The sequence below is a fragment of the Tursiops truncatus genome, chromosome 1 (assembly GCF_011762595.2).
Source record: "Tursiops truncatus isolate mTurTru1 chromosome 1, mTurTru1.mat.Y, whole genome shotgun sequence".
Classification (NCBI taxonomy): domain Eukaryota; kingdom Metazoa; phylum Chordata; class Mammalia; order Artiodactyla; family Delphinidae; genus Tursiops; species Tursiops truncatus.
In genome coordinates this window covers 78,941,292-78,956,294 of record NC_047034.1, presented here as the reverse complement: position 1 = coordinate 78,956,294, position 15,003 = coordinate 78,941,292, and the positions used below count along the sequence as shown (strand labels likewise).

General features: G+C 40.9%; 1 long non-coding RNA gene across 2 annotated transcripts in view; it reads left to right on the top strand.

The window, feature by feature from the left end:
* The window catches only part of LOC109547405 (uncharacterized), a 145,936-nt gene that overhangs the window by 69,834 nt on the left and 61,099 nt on the right, over positions 1 to 15,003 (top strand). For both annotated transcript variants that reach the window (XR_002173188.3, XR_012333558.1), the window contains exon 3: positions 5,360 to 5,447. This is a non-coding gene — a long non-coding RNA (uncharacterized lncRNA). The remainder of the gene's footprint in view (positions 1 to 5,359; positions 5,448 to 15,003) is intronic.

Below are 15,003 nucleotides of genomic sequence, written 5' to 3'. Positions count from 1 at the left end.
ATTATTGCATATCTTTATATTATATTAAAGAATTCCCATTTCTTGAATGTTATTGTGTGTTTATTAAGAACAAAGCATGGTGAGTGCTGTCAGGGGTACAGTGATGATTAAGAAAAGGACTCTGACCTCATTTACAGTGCTCTGAGGTAGGCAGAGTGTATGCAAATAATCGTCATGACCAAAATACGTTCTTCCAGGACCAATTCTGTTGTGGTTACACAATTTTTGGAACGTTCAACCAATTCAATTCAATAAACAGTTATTGAATATCTACTATGTGCCAGGTGCTGTGATAGATTCTGAGGATGGAAAGGTGAAAAAACTTTTGTTCCTGTCACCATCTATCGTTACTCTAGTTTGAAGCTGTGTGAACACACTCTAGGGAAGCCAGAGGAGGGAAGGAATAATTCTGCCTGGTGTGGGGCTAAGAGGAAGGCTTTCTAGAGGGAGCAGCAGTTGAACTGGACCTTGAAAGTTTTGTGGGACATCACCGGACTAGAAGGGACACTTTTAGGACAGGAAAAGGTGAGCAAACCCGCAGAGGTACAGAAGAGTACAGTGTGCTTGGTTAATACGCTCTACCAGGCTGGAAAGAGAAGCTGGAACCAAGCTGTGAAGGACTTTTAATAGCCATAGTACATTGTTTGGACTTTACCTTGTGCAGTGGTGGGAAGGGGGTGGGGAATCAGGTAATAAATTGGGCGATCAGTTCCTGAAATAGTCAATACTGAACTTAATTAGATTCTGGTGACTGCATTGAAAAGCATAACAGATTTTAGAGTTGAAGGGCCAGGCTTGAATCCCAATGTGTTGACTATAAGCCATGTGGCCTTGACCAGCTTATTTAACCTCAGCTGTAAGAGGAGGCTAATAAGTATATCAGCCTTACAAGGTCATTATGAGAACAGAAGGAGACACTAGATAAAAATGGTTTCTATACTGTTAAGCACTGTGTAAATGTTAATTAATAATATTGTTATTTGGTGCCAGAAAAAAGGGAGATGCTGGGAAAGTGTCTGTTTGTTTAATATCGTCTCTCTGTGTTGTAGAGAATTCTTGGATTTTCAGCAGTGTAAATGCTAATGGTTTGCTTTCCACGTGCCATGAAAACTGTTTTTAGATGTGATGCTTCTAAACTTGGTATACAGCCTCGCACAAACGAGGGCAATAGGAAACTAGCATTTTCTGAGTACGGTCCTGTGCCAAACACTTGGCAAACATCGTCTCGTTTAATCTTCACTGTCACCCTTTGAGGTAGTTATTATCCCCATTCTACAGATTAGGAAATCAACATTGAGAGTTAGCTTGTCCAGATGAATTAGGAAGTGGCAGACCGTGGACTTGAAAGTCGTATCTATGCTGTCATGCTTGTTGCGCCTCACTGTGCTGTCCCACAGAGAGCAAGGTGGGCGAAGCGCTGTCTTAGCCCCCAGTGGCCTTCCAATTTCCAGCTCCAATTCACCTGAGATCTTGATATCCTTACAACTGTCTCCTTCTTTATTTAAACTAGCTGGTCCTGCAATCAAATAGCCTAGATCAAACAAGCACACAGTAAATTCTTGCAGGATGACTGGCCAGTTGGTGTATCTTTTATCACTTCTCTAGATGTTTTCACCCTGAGCACCACCTACTACACTTTACTGATTTCACTGTATTCTTTGGTCTGCCATTTGGTTCTGGGGCCATTGTTCTGGAAGAGTGAATAAACAATGCTTTAGAAATTACTCACCAAAGAGATGAAAAGATACTGGAACAGAGGTATTGATAAAACATTCATGGGAGGGAGGCTATTTTAGATGGTCTGTATACTTGTGAATGAATTATATAATGTCTCTAAAATCTGTATGATGATTTATTTCAATGTATTGTAAAATTTAATTCTGTTATAGGTTAGGATTTTTGGTTCCACTTTTAATAATAACAAAAAGCCTTTTATATAAAGTAGAAAGGGCACACACTGAAAAGCAAAGAACAGTCTTTCTTGTTGACTAGCAGTGACATATTTCCTTAGAGGAAAAATCCTGCAGCAGACTTTGAGTGTCAGGAAGAAGAATAATTTATGACCTTAATACTGTAGCTGAAAAGAACAGTTAACCATTCCTTTTTGAAGTGGAGTATGGAAAGAGGGAAAGGCTTAAGTTTGAGGTTAACTCATCTTTGTTTTTAACTCATTTTTTTAAAATCTTGCTCCAAATTTTATTAGCCTTTTAAAATGTGAACTTATGCTAATATAAGTAAATCTGTAGTTTTGCTGCTTAATGAAAGTTCTATTTTGTGAAGGGAAAGCCTGTCATTATGAAAGTGGGCTAAGGGGATCCAGAGGGTTTGAATATTGAGGCTGCAAACCAGGCAGCTGCATTCATAGTCAGTACCTGGGCTGAAAAGGAGCGTCACCTTTGGAATGTTGACCAAATAAAATAATGGCAGACATCGCAGTACCAAAATGGAAAATCCAACACACTGACTTTATTTCCAGTGTGAATTTTGAGTCAATGGAACCCTTGCCAGTGGTGGAGAAACGGAAAGAGCATTGAACCTGGAGGCAGAGGACTGGGTTGCCTGTGTTGCTGCCACTTGTTTGCTGCGTGGGCTTGTGCAAACCATTTAACTTCTCTGAGCTCAGTTTTTTCATTGATAAAATAGTGATGATAGGAGAAAGGTCCTTGGAAAGTCTTCATTTTCTAGGAGCGTGAGGCTGAATCTTCTAGAGAGGTTATGGACAGTATTAATAAATCCCCATGTTTGACCATGACTAGCAGAGTGCCTGGAGCAAAGTGAGCACTCCAACACTGCTTGCTACCTTCCTCATTCCTTCACCCGGTGCTGAGCACTAAGACCACAGCAGGTCCCTGTTAACCGAGAATAACATGTTCAACAGCATCTGCTGCTCTGCCTTAGCCCCTCCACCGCTTTTCTGTTGGTGGGTAGCAGAAGGTATGATGCTACCTGAGCATGTATAATCCATGTCTCCTGGGACTTAAGCACTTGGGAAGCAACTGATTCTTCTCCATATTCGGGTTTCAAAATAAAACTTCTAAACTAGATAGAGGTCTAATTTAAAACTGGAATGATCAAGTGGTTCAAATGATCAGTGTCTGCTATTTACCATAGCCAAGACATGGAAACAACCTAAATACCCATCGACAGACAATTGGCTTAAGAAGATGTGTGTGTGTGTGTGTGTGTGTGTGTGTGTGTGTGTGTGTGTATGGAATATTACTCATTTGTAAAAAAGAATGAAATATTGCCATTTGCAGCAACATGGATGGACCTAGAGAATATTATACTTAGTGACGTGTCAGAGAGAAAGATAAATATTGCAATACTATATGATATCACTTATATGTAGAATCTAAAAATAGTACAAATGAATTTCTATACAAGACAGAAGCAGACTCACAGACATAGAAAATAAACTTATGGTTACCAAAGGGGAGAGGGAGGGAGGGAGAGAGGGAGGGACAAATTGGGAGTATGGGATTAATAGATACAAACTACTATACATAAAATAGATAAGCAACAAGGATTTACTATATATAGCACACGGAATTATATTCAATATCTTATGATAACCTATAATGGAATATAATATGAAAAAAATAAATGAGTCACTTTGCTGTATGTCTAAAATTAACAATCTTTTAAATCAACTATACTTCAATAAGAAAAAAATTGATCAGTGTTTGAGAAAGAAAAGTCAGATTCCACAGAAATACTTAGAAAAGGAGGCACTAGCTAGGCTGAGCTCTGGGCTGGAGAGTGTCAGCCTGCAGGTGGGGTGTGGAGGTGGGGGCCAGAAGAAGAGAAGGCTGCCTCAACATTCCTTCATCAACTGCAAATTGCTCTGCCAGGGAGGATTCCCCACTTGGGATCAATAAGCTGTTCTCAGCTGATACTCTTTAAAGCCTAGAAAAGTGTGGAAGCAATCATACCGTGGGGGAGTTTCCACGTGGCCCCAGGCGTGCTGAGGTAGAAGAATGAAAGCTGCCCTAGAGAGCTTAAGAGAGAGGAAGGGAAACAGCTGTGAGCATCTCTGGACAGAAGAAACCCATGACAGACGCACACACGGTGAGAAAGAGAAAAGGAGCAGGGAGACAGGGCAGCAGGAAACAGCACATTTCCATTCATTTCATCTTAAAAACATAATGGTCTTTTAAAAAAAAAAATTCAGGAACTGGTTCATCCTGTATGAAAATTTGTCTTTAGCAAGTGAGTAAACAAGTCAGGTTTTAACTTAAAAAATATAATTCTCTCCTGTTCACTGTCTCATCAATGTAGGCTTGATAGTACATAGTAAAGCTACAGAGTTTAATACTATAGTGGTTAGTAGAATTTAACACTGCATGTGTTGAATTTAACTTGTGACTAGTTTAGGATTGGATGAAACTGGACAGATCCAAAGATGGAAATATGGTCTTTATTGTTTCTTCTTTCACGTGGGCTGGAAGACTGTTGGTCTGTAAAGTAACCAAGATGATAGGAACATATGTTGGGAAACTAAATTAAAAGAAATATGGAAAAGGGGGAGGTAGCTACCACCTATTATGCTGTGCATCTCAATCTTTCTGAGTCTTTGTTTCCTCATCTGATAAATTAGGATAATAATGCCCATGGGCTTGTGTAAATAAGATTATACAGCTCATATGAGAGGGCTTGACCTATGGGAGTAGATAGTGGATGCATCAATGTTGGTTCACTTTCTCTGGCAGAGCACCACGTTCTCTGGTGAAACATTTGTTGACTGCCATGCAGAAATGCGTTTCATGTCACCTAAGGCAAATGGGGTGTTGGTGATTGAGCTTAAGTTTTCTTTTCCTCAACCTCGAGGGACAAGAGTTAAGTTAGGAGGGTAGATATTTCGTGTTTCTTGCTGTGTCAGAGAGTTTGCTGGGGGGGGGGGCGGTTGGGGAGTGGGGAGGGTGATGGCTTTTCTGGTGCCTCTGTTAATCATACACTAAGTGGTTGCCAGGCAGCTGAAACAGCTACATTTTCTGGCATGGTTTACTTACTGCTGGCCTATAGAGAGGTAGCCTTAGAGAGGTTCCCAGAAGAAACTCAACAGTAAGTGTCCACTCCTCTTAGATACCCTGCTAAGCACTTTCAAATGCAATACCCCATTTGCTTCTCAGACTTACTCTAGGAAGTAACATCCCCACTTTAAGGAAGGGAGATCAGAGCTGAGAGAGATTGATTTGCCTGCAGACTTACTACAATCAGCACCCGTACCCGGAGGCTAGAGCTAAATATTGAGCCTGAGTTCCTTGTGAGCTGGTAGAAGGGGAAGGAGAGAAGAAAAAGGACCAAGTCTGTCAGTATTGATTTAAACTCTTCATTGCTTCTGTTGTGCACATCTCTGCAGTGTTCTCAGGCAACCTCTGGAGGAATCCAGCACACACGGAATATCTCCAGCCACCCCGCAGCACATCCCCAGAGCTTCAGCTCAAGAGGTAAGCCGCAGCCCACTCTGCATACCACTGCAGAGGGCTACTTACAAAAGGGACTGTTACAGAGTTAACTTCATTTCATTGATGAGTTTCATTTCATTGTCAAACAGACTTGCCTAGGTTGTCCACGAACACTCCTTCATTTAGGAGCCAAGTTGTGGGGTGATTTATAGGGATGTTGTTACTTAACATTATTGCTATTCTTACAGTGATGAAAGAAACCACCACTTCTTAAACATTTGCTGGCTGTGGACCAGCATTTCACATATATCCTCTCTTTTAATTCTGACAACAACTCAATGAAGTAAATATTATCATTCTCATTTTATAGACAAAAAAATTCAAGGAGGTTAAGAGGCTGCACAATACCCTCTTTTTTTTTTTTTGCGGTACGCGGGCCTCTCACTGTTGTGGCCTCTCCCGTTGCGGAGCATAGGCTCCGGACGCGCAGGCTCAGCGGCCATGGCTCACGGGCCCAGCCGCTCCGCGGCACGTGGGATCTTCCCGGACCGGGGCACGAACCCGCGTCCCCTGCATTGGCAGGCGGACTCTCAACCACTGCACCACCAGGGAAGCCCTATGCCCTCTTTTTAATACTCAAGAATGTGGTCTTTCCACCTCACCATAGTCTCTCAAATAATTATTCTCTACATTGAAATGAGGCGTGAAGACTGGGCTCTGGGATTTCAAGACTGCTGCACTCCTAAATGAATTTCGTCCTCTATAAAGTTAACTTCCATCTCCTAAACCTTTACACTGAGATAAATTAATGGATCAAAGATAGGAAAGATGATCTCTGTGCCTTTCAAGGCATCTCTCACGTTTATGATTCTGAAGCCAGGGTACTCCTGCTGGACTTAGCTTTGAATTGTTCCTCACACTCCACCGTGGATGCTCACAAGATTGTTGACTCTTTCTTCCTAATGTTTCCTGTATTCATTCCTTGTCGTCTAATTGCACTGTCACCAGTCTCCTGTATTATTTCAATAATTTCCTAACTTCTCCTTGCCTCCAGGCTTTTCCCATTCTAAATCTTGCTCCTAGATCAGTCTTCCCAGAGTCATTTTGTAAGTGTCAGTTCCCATTCAGAAACATTCCATTGGTATGATGCATCCATTTAAGCTGGTGTTGGACATGATATGGAAAAAATGATCACAGTATGTTATTAAATGAAAAAAAAAGTTACAACATACACCCAGTGTTACTATGGGTGATCTATGTGTGGTGGAATCATGGATGACTTTATTTTCTTTTTGCTTATTCAGAGCTTTTAAGTTTTTGGCAATAAACATTATTCTTATAAGATAAAAAACTAGAAGTTACAGTAAAAAATAATGAAAAGGTATTCAGGATAGTGTAAAAGAGAACAATAATGAGATTCTATTCCATTTTTTTAAATTGAATATATTTGACATAGCATTGTGTAAATTTAAAACATGTTACTTTGTTACATTTATATATTGTAGTATGATTACCTTTGTAGCTATATTTATCATTACATAATTATAGTACAATATTGTTGTCTATATTCATTATACTTGCATTTGATCACTGTGGCTTATTTGCTACTCATTGTAAGTTTGTACCCTTAAACAACATCAATCTTATCTCCCAAGATTCCATTTTTTTTTACCGTTCAATTAGCAAAAAAAGTAAAAGAGTTACAATAGCCTGTGTTTCCAGGGGTGTGAGAAAGGGCATGCTCATGCACCGTAGGTGGGGAAGTAAACTGACACAATTTTTGTGGAAGATAATGTGCAGGATTCATTAAAGTGAAAAATTTGCATATGCTTTTACCCAACAGCTCTAATTTTAGGAATCAATCGTATAGAAAGACAGTTCTCAAAGTCTGAGCTAGGCCAACAACAGTAGCATCACCTGAGCAATTTTCAGGTGCAACCCCTAAGCTACTAAATCAGAAACTATGGGAGTGGCATCCAGGATCTGTGGTTCAACAAATCGCCTGGAGAGGTGATTCTGATGCATGTTGAGACTTTAGAGCCACTACAAGAAATACCCTTCCTAAGGAGGTACCTTTGTGTGAACAAAGGCACAAGGGTTACTGTACAATGATATACATTACTACCTTATTTGTAATGTTGTAAAATTAAAAACAACCTATGGGGACTTCCCTGGTGGTCCAGTGGTTAAGACTTCACCTTCAAAGGCAGGGGGTGCAGGTTTGATCTCTGGTCAGGGAGCTAAGATCCCATATGCCTCGCAGCCAAAAAACCAAAACATAAAACAGAGCAATATTGTAACAAATTCAGTAATGACTTTAAAAATGGTCCACATCAAAAAAATCTTTAAAAAGCAAACAAAAAAAACCCTATGTATTCAGTAGGGAAATTGCTAAATAGGTTTTATTAATTTATCCTGTGAAATACTTATGCATTGGTTAAGGAGAAAATGTATTAGCATGGAAAGATCATTAGTACATATGGCTTAATTTTTTAGAAACGTATTGGGTTGGACAAAAAGCTCATTCGGGTTTTTCCGTAAGATCTTACAGAAAAACCTGAATGAATTTTTTAGCCAACCCAGTAATTTGCAGAAATAAATATCTATCATATTATTAACCACAGTTTATATTGTTTAAAAACAATAAATTCATTTATTACTTATGAAAAGAATATCCTCCCACTGGCTCCTATAATATAGAATTAAAACTTCTTAGCCTGGTAATGAAGGTCCTTCGTTATCTGCTTCAGACCTGATTCTCCAGCTCCATGCTCCCCACCCCCAGTATATCCATAAAGAAACTCTGTTACTATCAAATTATTCTGAGAATGGCTTACTACTTAGCCTTATTTCCATTTCTAGTTGAGGAAACTGAGAAATGTAAAGGTTGAGTGATGACTTGCCTATGGTCACATGGCAGCATTTGAACCTGGATGCCTTTTACCAAGTTGCAGCTCAAGTGTTTGTTCCACTCCTCCAAGCTGGTTGGCTAATTGTTCCCCAGTCTGGGACATACCTCTTTGCCTTTGCTCATGCCATTTTCCTTTCTTAAAGTGCTCTGAATCAAGTCTTACGTCCTCCATGAAGCCTTTCTCCAGGACCCTAATCAATGGGGGATCATCCTGAGGCCCTAACCCGCATGTAGTTAAACCTTTCATCAGGTACTGAGCCTCCCTCACCTGTTCTGCAGCATTCCAGGTTTATTCAAGGAGACTCTCATACCTTGGGACAGGGACTGCTCTGTTCTTTTTTGTTCTCAGTAATTGATCTGCAATAAGTGGTTGTAATTGATGAAAATGATGATGGATTTGTACTTGGATATTTGCTATCAATATGTCAAAGATTTGACTTACATAGCATCAGTGACAGCAATCAGAGAAGCCGGCTCCCAGCACACCAGTCCTTGGAATTTAGGAGTTGGATTAGGGATGCAAATGAGCCTTCTCTAGGTATATCTTTCCGAATAGTTTTGGCTTCTAAGTGGTATAAATGTTTTACTTATTGACAAAATAAAATTGTGTGAAAAGATAAAAAATAAAATAAACTTTACATTTTAATACAAACAGAAACAAATGCATCAAATTGTTTATCAAATTGACAATTTAGGGCTTCCCTGGTGGCGCAGTGGTTGAGAGTCCACCTGCCGATGCAGGGGACGCGGGTTCGTGCCCCGGTCCGGGAAGATCCCACATGCCACGGAGCGGCTGGGCCCGTGAGCCATGGCCGCTAAGCCTGCGCGTCCGGAGCCTGTGCTCCGCAACGGGAGAGGCCACAACAGTGAGAGGCCCACGTACCGCAAAAAAAAAAAAAAAAAATTGACAATCTAACCACACAGAGAAAAGGATTCAAGTAAAATTCTGAACATAGTGCTCTATGTGCCGTTTCTCAGTGTAGGGATAAAAAGGACTTCAAAGAAATTTTAATTTTACTTAGTTGGTTGTTTGTTAATAATTATAATGCTATTGGAATCCTAAAACTATTCTATGCATATTGTTGGACAAAGCAAATAACTAAATGTATTGGTGTCATCATGTAGTAGGCAAAATAACGCCCCCCTTCCCAAGTTGTCCACATCTGGAACCTGTGTTTACATGGTAAAAGAAACTTTGCAGATAGAATTAAGATTAATTCTTAATTTAGGGAGATTATTCCAGATTATCTTGAGTGGGCTCAGTGAAATTGCAGGGGCCCTTAAACGTAAAAGAGAAAGGCAGAAGAGCAGGTAAGGGGGGGAGAGGCAGGAGAGAGTCAAGTTATGAGAAGGACTCAACCTGCCACTGCTGGTCTTGAAGTTGGAGAAAAGGGGTCATGGGCAAAGGCATGCAGTCGGCCTCCAGAAGCTGGGAACAGCCCTCAGTTGACAGTCAGTAAAGAAATAGGGACCTTAATGCTCCAGCCACAAGGAACTGAATACTGCTCACAACCTGAATGAGCAAGAAAACAGATTCTTCCATAGAGATTCCAGAAAGCCCTGCTGATACCTTGATTTTACGCTGATGAGATTCATAACCAGCCTTTGACAGAAGTGTGAGAGAACAAATATGTGTTGTTTTAAGCTGCTAAATTTGTGGTAGTTTTTGTGGTAGTGTATTGGTTTGCTTGGGCTGCCATAACAGTGTACCACAAACTGGGTGACTTGAACAACAGAAAATCTGGCAGCCGTGTCCAAAGTCAAGGTGTCCCAGGCTTAGTGCCTTCTGGGGGCTATGAGAGAAGGATCTGTTCCAGGTCTCTCTCCTGGGCCTGTAGATGACCGTCTTCTCCCTATGTGTTCACATCATGTTCCCTCTGTATGTGCCTTTGTATCCAAGTTTCACCTTTTCATAAGGGCACCAGTCATAGTGCATTAGAGCCCACCTTAATGACTTCATTTTAGCTTCATTACCTCTGTAAAGACCCTATCTCCAAATAAGATCACATTCTGAGATACTGGGGGTTAGGGAACTCAATATGTGTGTATATGTATATATGTATGTGTGTGTATATATATATATATATATATATATATATATATATATTTGTAAATTATGTATATACAAATTATATTTTGTTTATAAATTACACACAGATACATATATATATATCTGTATGTATTTCCCCCTGACCATGTCAACCAAAAGGATCTAAAAGCAGTAACACCACTGCAGCAATGAGCACACCTTGCACCCAGATCTTGATTTCTAAATATCATTTCCCACTAAAGAAATCAGGGCTCTTTGAAGAACTAACTGCTTCTGATTCTGGTGCAGGGCAAACACAAGTGAGCCTGGGGAATCTTGGTGTGCCAGAAAGAAAGGAAATACTTAAAGATTAATGAGGTCATGTCAAAAGGACACAGGATCTTGCTTGAAGTGGTTCCCACTGGCCAACTTTGGAATAATTTGAACATCAAAAAGAAAATGACAGTAATGGATTAAAATCCATTGAATTTTTTTGAAAAAACCCATGGGTCCACAGTCATACTGAAAAACAAAGAACTTAAAAAAAAAAAAGGATTCTACCTAATAAATGCAGAAAGAGTGATAGAATTAGAGAATCATTATATTTCAACCCCTACTGTGATAATAGGTTCAGGCAAGTATCATCAGCAGATGCTAACCACTGAGTAAAAAGTTCTTGAGTAACAAGATGTTCACACAGAATCAGTATATTTCCTCACAGATTATTAATTACAAAGGGGAGAAGGTTTGGTTTGGAGAGATTTGGTGGTTATTACTTTAAGTGATCAAACTGAGCATCGCCAATAGTGGAACAATCTGACGTTATTCGAACCTTTTGATATGAAGCCCACCTTTGGATTATTTTTACTAAAAAATATTTAACTTAAATCTAACCATAAGAAACAACCTTATAAACCCAGACTGTGGCACATTCTATAGACCGTTGGTTTGGACTCTTCAAAAAAGTCAAGGTCATAAAAAAACTGTAGCTGAAAAAGCAGTCGGATTAGATTAAAACAAACAAACAAACACCATACGCAATATGGAGGCTTCACTGGATTCTTGATTTTTTAAAAAATGCTATGAAAGACATTTGGGAAACAATTTGGAAAATTTTAGTAGGAAATGCATATTAGATAATACTATGAAATATGTTGCTAATTTTTCCCTTAAGTGTGATAATGATGTTGTGATTATGTTTGAGAATGTCCTTATTCTTAGGAGACACATGCTGAAATTATTTGGTTCAGTGCCATGATATCTGCAAGTTATTTAAAATAGTTCAGGAAAAATATGGTATACTGGAACTGGCTCTTACCAGCTCCTGAGAGCAGATAAATATTCAGGAGTTTTGCAAGCCATTTGCTAAACTAATGGTTTAAAATTAGCTTGAAATCAGTCATGGTGAGAGTTTTTTACACCACAGAAACTGGCACATGCTACAACTCGGGCTTCCTCCCCTGCCCCCAGAGACCAGGTTTATCAGCACACCACTGAATATGGAATCAAATTTTAATAACTGGTGAAACAATTCAAGTGTCCCTTGTGTTCAGTATGGTATTCTTTCAACCTTCGTGAAAATTTTAAAATTTTCAAAATAAAAAGTTGGGAAAAACAGAAAAGGAAAAGATCTTCCTTCCTGGGAATGTGAAAATCACAGAGTGAAGGATATGGCACAGAGAGAGGGCGCTTGGGAATCTACCAGGTGAGACTGGGATGTGTCCGTGACCTTAGGTGGGTTGACTGGGAACCTCTGTCTGAGGCCAGCCTGGTGCCTTCAGGAGAGAATAGTTGCCTGTTTTTGCTTAGGGTGCACTGAGCTGCTTCCCTTCCTTCCCTCCAGGCCTGGAGCTGAGCTGCTGGGGGTGAGTTTACTGGATCCCATAGGAAGTTTCTAATTCTAATTCCTTTGAATAAAAGTGTTAAGGTAGTTGTGGCTTGTGTGGTAACTAAGGCAGCTGTGGGTGGCAGACTTCATTTTCCTTTCCTTTCTATTTGTCTTTTCATTACCCGCTGTTCCCCTCCTCCCTCTCATCCTCTCCTCTCTCTGTACTTCCAGGAATCCCCACCCCACACCTGTGCCTAACTCACCTGCCTTCTAGAAGACTCTCAAGACCCACCTCGTCTACTAAGCGTCCCCACGATAACCTCTGCCCTTCTTTCTCATGGCACTGATGCCTGTTTTACATCCTGACATATTCTGTTCCAGGATGAGTTTTGTGGCCGATATTTTTAACTGATCTGTAAGCTCTTTGGGGGGCAGGAACTGGATTTGATGTATAATTGTTATGTAAAAACACTTCTTTCCCCCAGCTGGAGGTTAGCGTAAAATATCTATCAGATTCAATAGAGTTGCTTTCCTCTCCATCTCTTCTCGATTCTCTTTTTCTCTTTTTCCATTGTTCTCTCCTTCGGTTCCCCCTAGTTTGTTCCCTGTGTTTGTCCCAGGCCTGCCCATGCTCTGTTTAGCTTCTTTCTTTCCCCTTCTTTTATCCCTTTGTTTGTCCTGCCAAGGCTGCAGTTGTGGCTGCCTCCTAATTCTGGACCTCTTCTCACGACTTCCCCTTGGTCATGGAACTTTTGCACACCTACTTGCTCTTCAAGAAGAAAAGCTGCCTCTGAGAAACGTACACTGTCCTCTTTCAAGGCTATCCATCCCGGCTTCACAAAGGAAGTGGTGCTGGGGCAGCACATAACTCTCAGACATCTGCATCCCACATTTTTTTCTCTCCCATCCCCTCTCCACCCACTACCCACCCCCCACTCCCCGCCTCGAATTCTCTGGACTGATTCTTGTGGTAAAATCTCACACGTTTTCTCAATCTATATGCAAACCAGGTAGGATTGACAGCTGAAGAAAGCTGCACATTGCCTGGGCTCAAAGTTATCTGTTCTCCCTCTGAGGGAAAATCTTTGAGCTCCGTGACAGTGCCTCGAAGCCATGGCCCTTGTCCTAGACTCTGCCCCGGCCCAGGCGAGCGCCTGACCCCTGCTAATGTGTGGGACCTTTAGCAGCAGAGAGTGGGGGAAGGTAACCAGAGCCCCCCGCATGCCAGTGATTCATGTTCTCTGAAGGGATCAGAGTGTTATTAGAAACCTCGCCTGCCAAATGTGGGGCAAATGTAACCAATTTATTAATGCCGAAAAACCAATGTGTGAAATTGGACCAAGAGGAGAGGGGCGCCAGCCCCTCTCCCCACTTCCTGCTCTCTGGCAGTGACAGAGGGAGGGTGGTGGACAAAGAGTTCTGTCTTCTGCAGGAGGACGTTGCTGTCATAATCACATGTGATAGTGACAACAAATATTCCTGGCTGAAGCTTCAAAGGGCTGGGAGATAATTGCATCCACCATCCTCAGCCTGGCTGTGATGCCTCGGCCTGCAGCTCGCAGGTTGTAAAGCGCATTGGGCAGGAAGGTGGGGAGCTTGGTCTTGGTTTCCCTCTGCCCAGCTCTGCTCCTCAGTATTGGGACCAGGTGAGAATGGGGAAGTAAGAATGCCCTGCCATGTGTGTGCTTTTTTGTTTGTTTCTTTGTTTTAACATCTTTATTGGAGTATAATTGCTTTACAATGGTGTGTCAGTTTCTGCTGTATAACGAAGTGAATCAGCTATACATGTACATACATCCCCATATCTCCTCCCTCTTGCGTTTACAATGTCTCTCAATTTCCAAACTGATGTCGTATGGTGGTCACTTAGCCCTTTTCTATAAGTGGTCTTAGACTGATCTCTCAGGGTTTCCTGGGTGGTTGCAGTTTGTCCCCAGCAGAGAGGGTTCCTTCAGAGCAGCATGCATTTTTATATGCCTCATTGCCATGGATTGCCCTCTAAACAGGTGGTTGAGTTGAAGCCATTAGCAGTCCCATTTATTAAAGAATTACTCTATGGTATGTTATCATTATACGTTATTTCATTCAGTCCCCACACAAATACCCTCGTGATGTAAGCATTGTTATTCTTGAGGAAACTGAGCTCAGAGTGTGAATGAACTTGCCCAAGATCATAGGGTTAAGTGCACAGGATTCAAGCCCATGTCTGTTTAACTATGCTCTTCACCACCCAAGTTTAAGAAGTGGAAACCCACAAAATCCTTCAGTAATCTGGTGGGATAGTCAAGAAGCAAATATGGGAAATTTTCTTGCTAAAGCTGCCTTGGAAGTCTCATATTTCAGATTATTAATTTTCGAAGAATCCGCTTACCATAAAAACAATGAACACACATTTCACAAGAGAAGAAATAAGTGTTTATGATGATTTGGAGAAACTTTAGAAACTTTCAAAATGTCAGGCTTTTTTGGGTTGGCATCATTATCATTTTACAAGACTATGGGGTGGGAGATGAGATCTGGTTATTTTAGATTCCTAGCTATTTAGGTTCTGGCTAAATGTCATTTATTTTGTAATGTGTCACCACATGTCATGTCTCAACACTAAAGGCAACATAATGTATAGCGGGGAAGTCTGATTAGTAAATCTTGAATTAGTGTCTTGTTAATAGTTCTGTTATGAAGGAAAGATGCTGATAGAATCCCCTGTACCCGAATGCCATTAAATTCACATGTTCTTTTCTGCCGGAAATGTGCTTGATGCATTATAGTGTCTTTCTGATTGGCATGCTATGCCTAAAGGGCGGAGCTGCCTTCCATTTCTGGGAGGTGT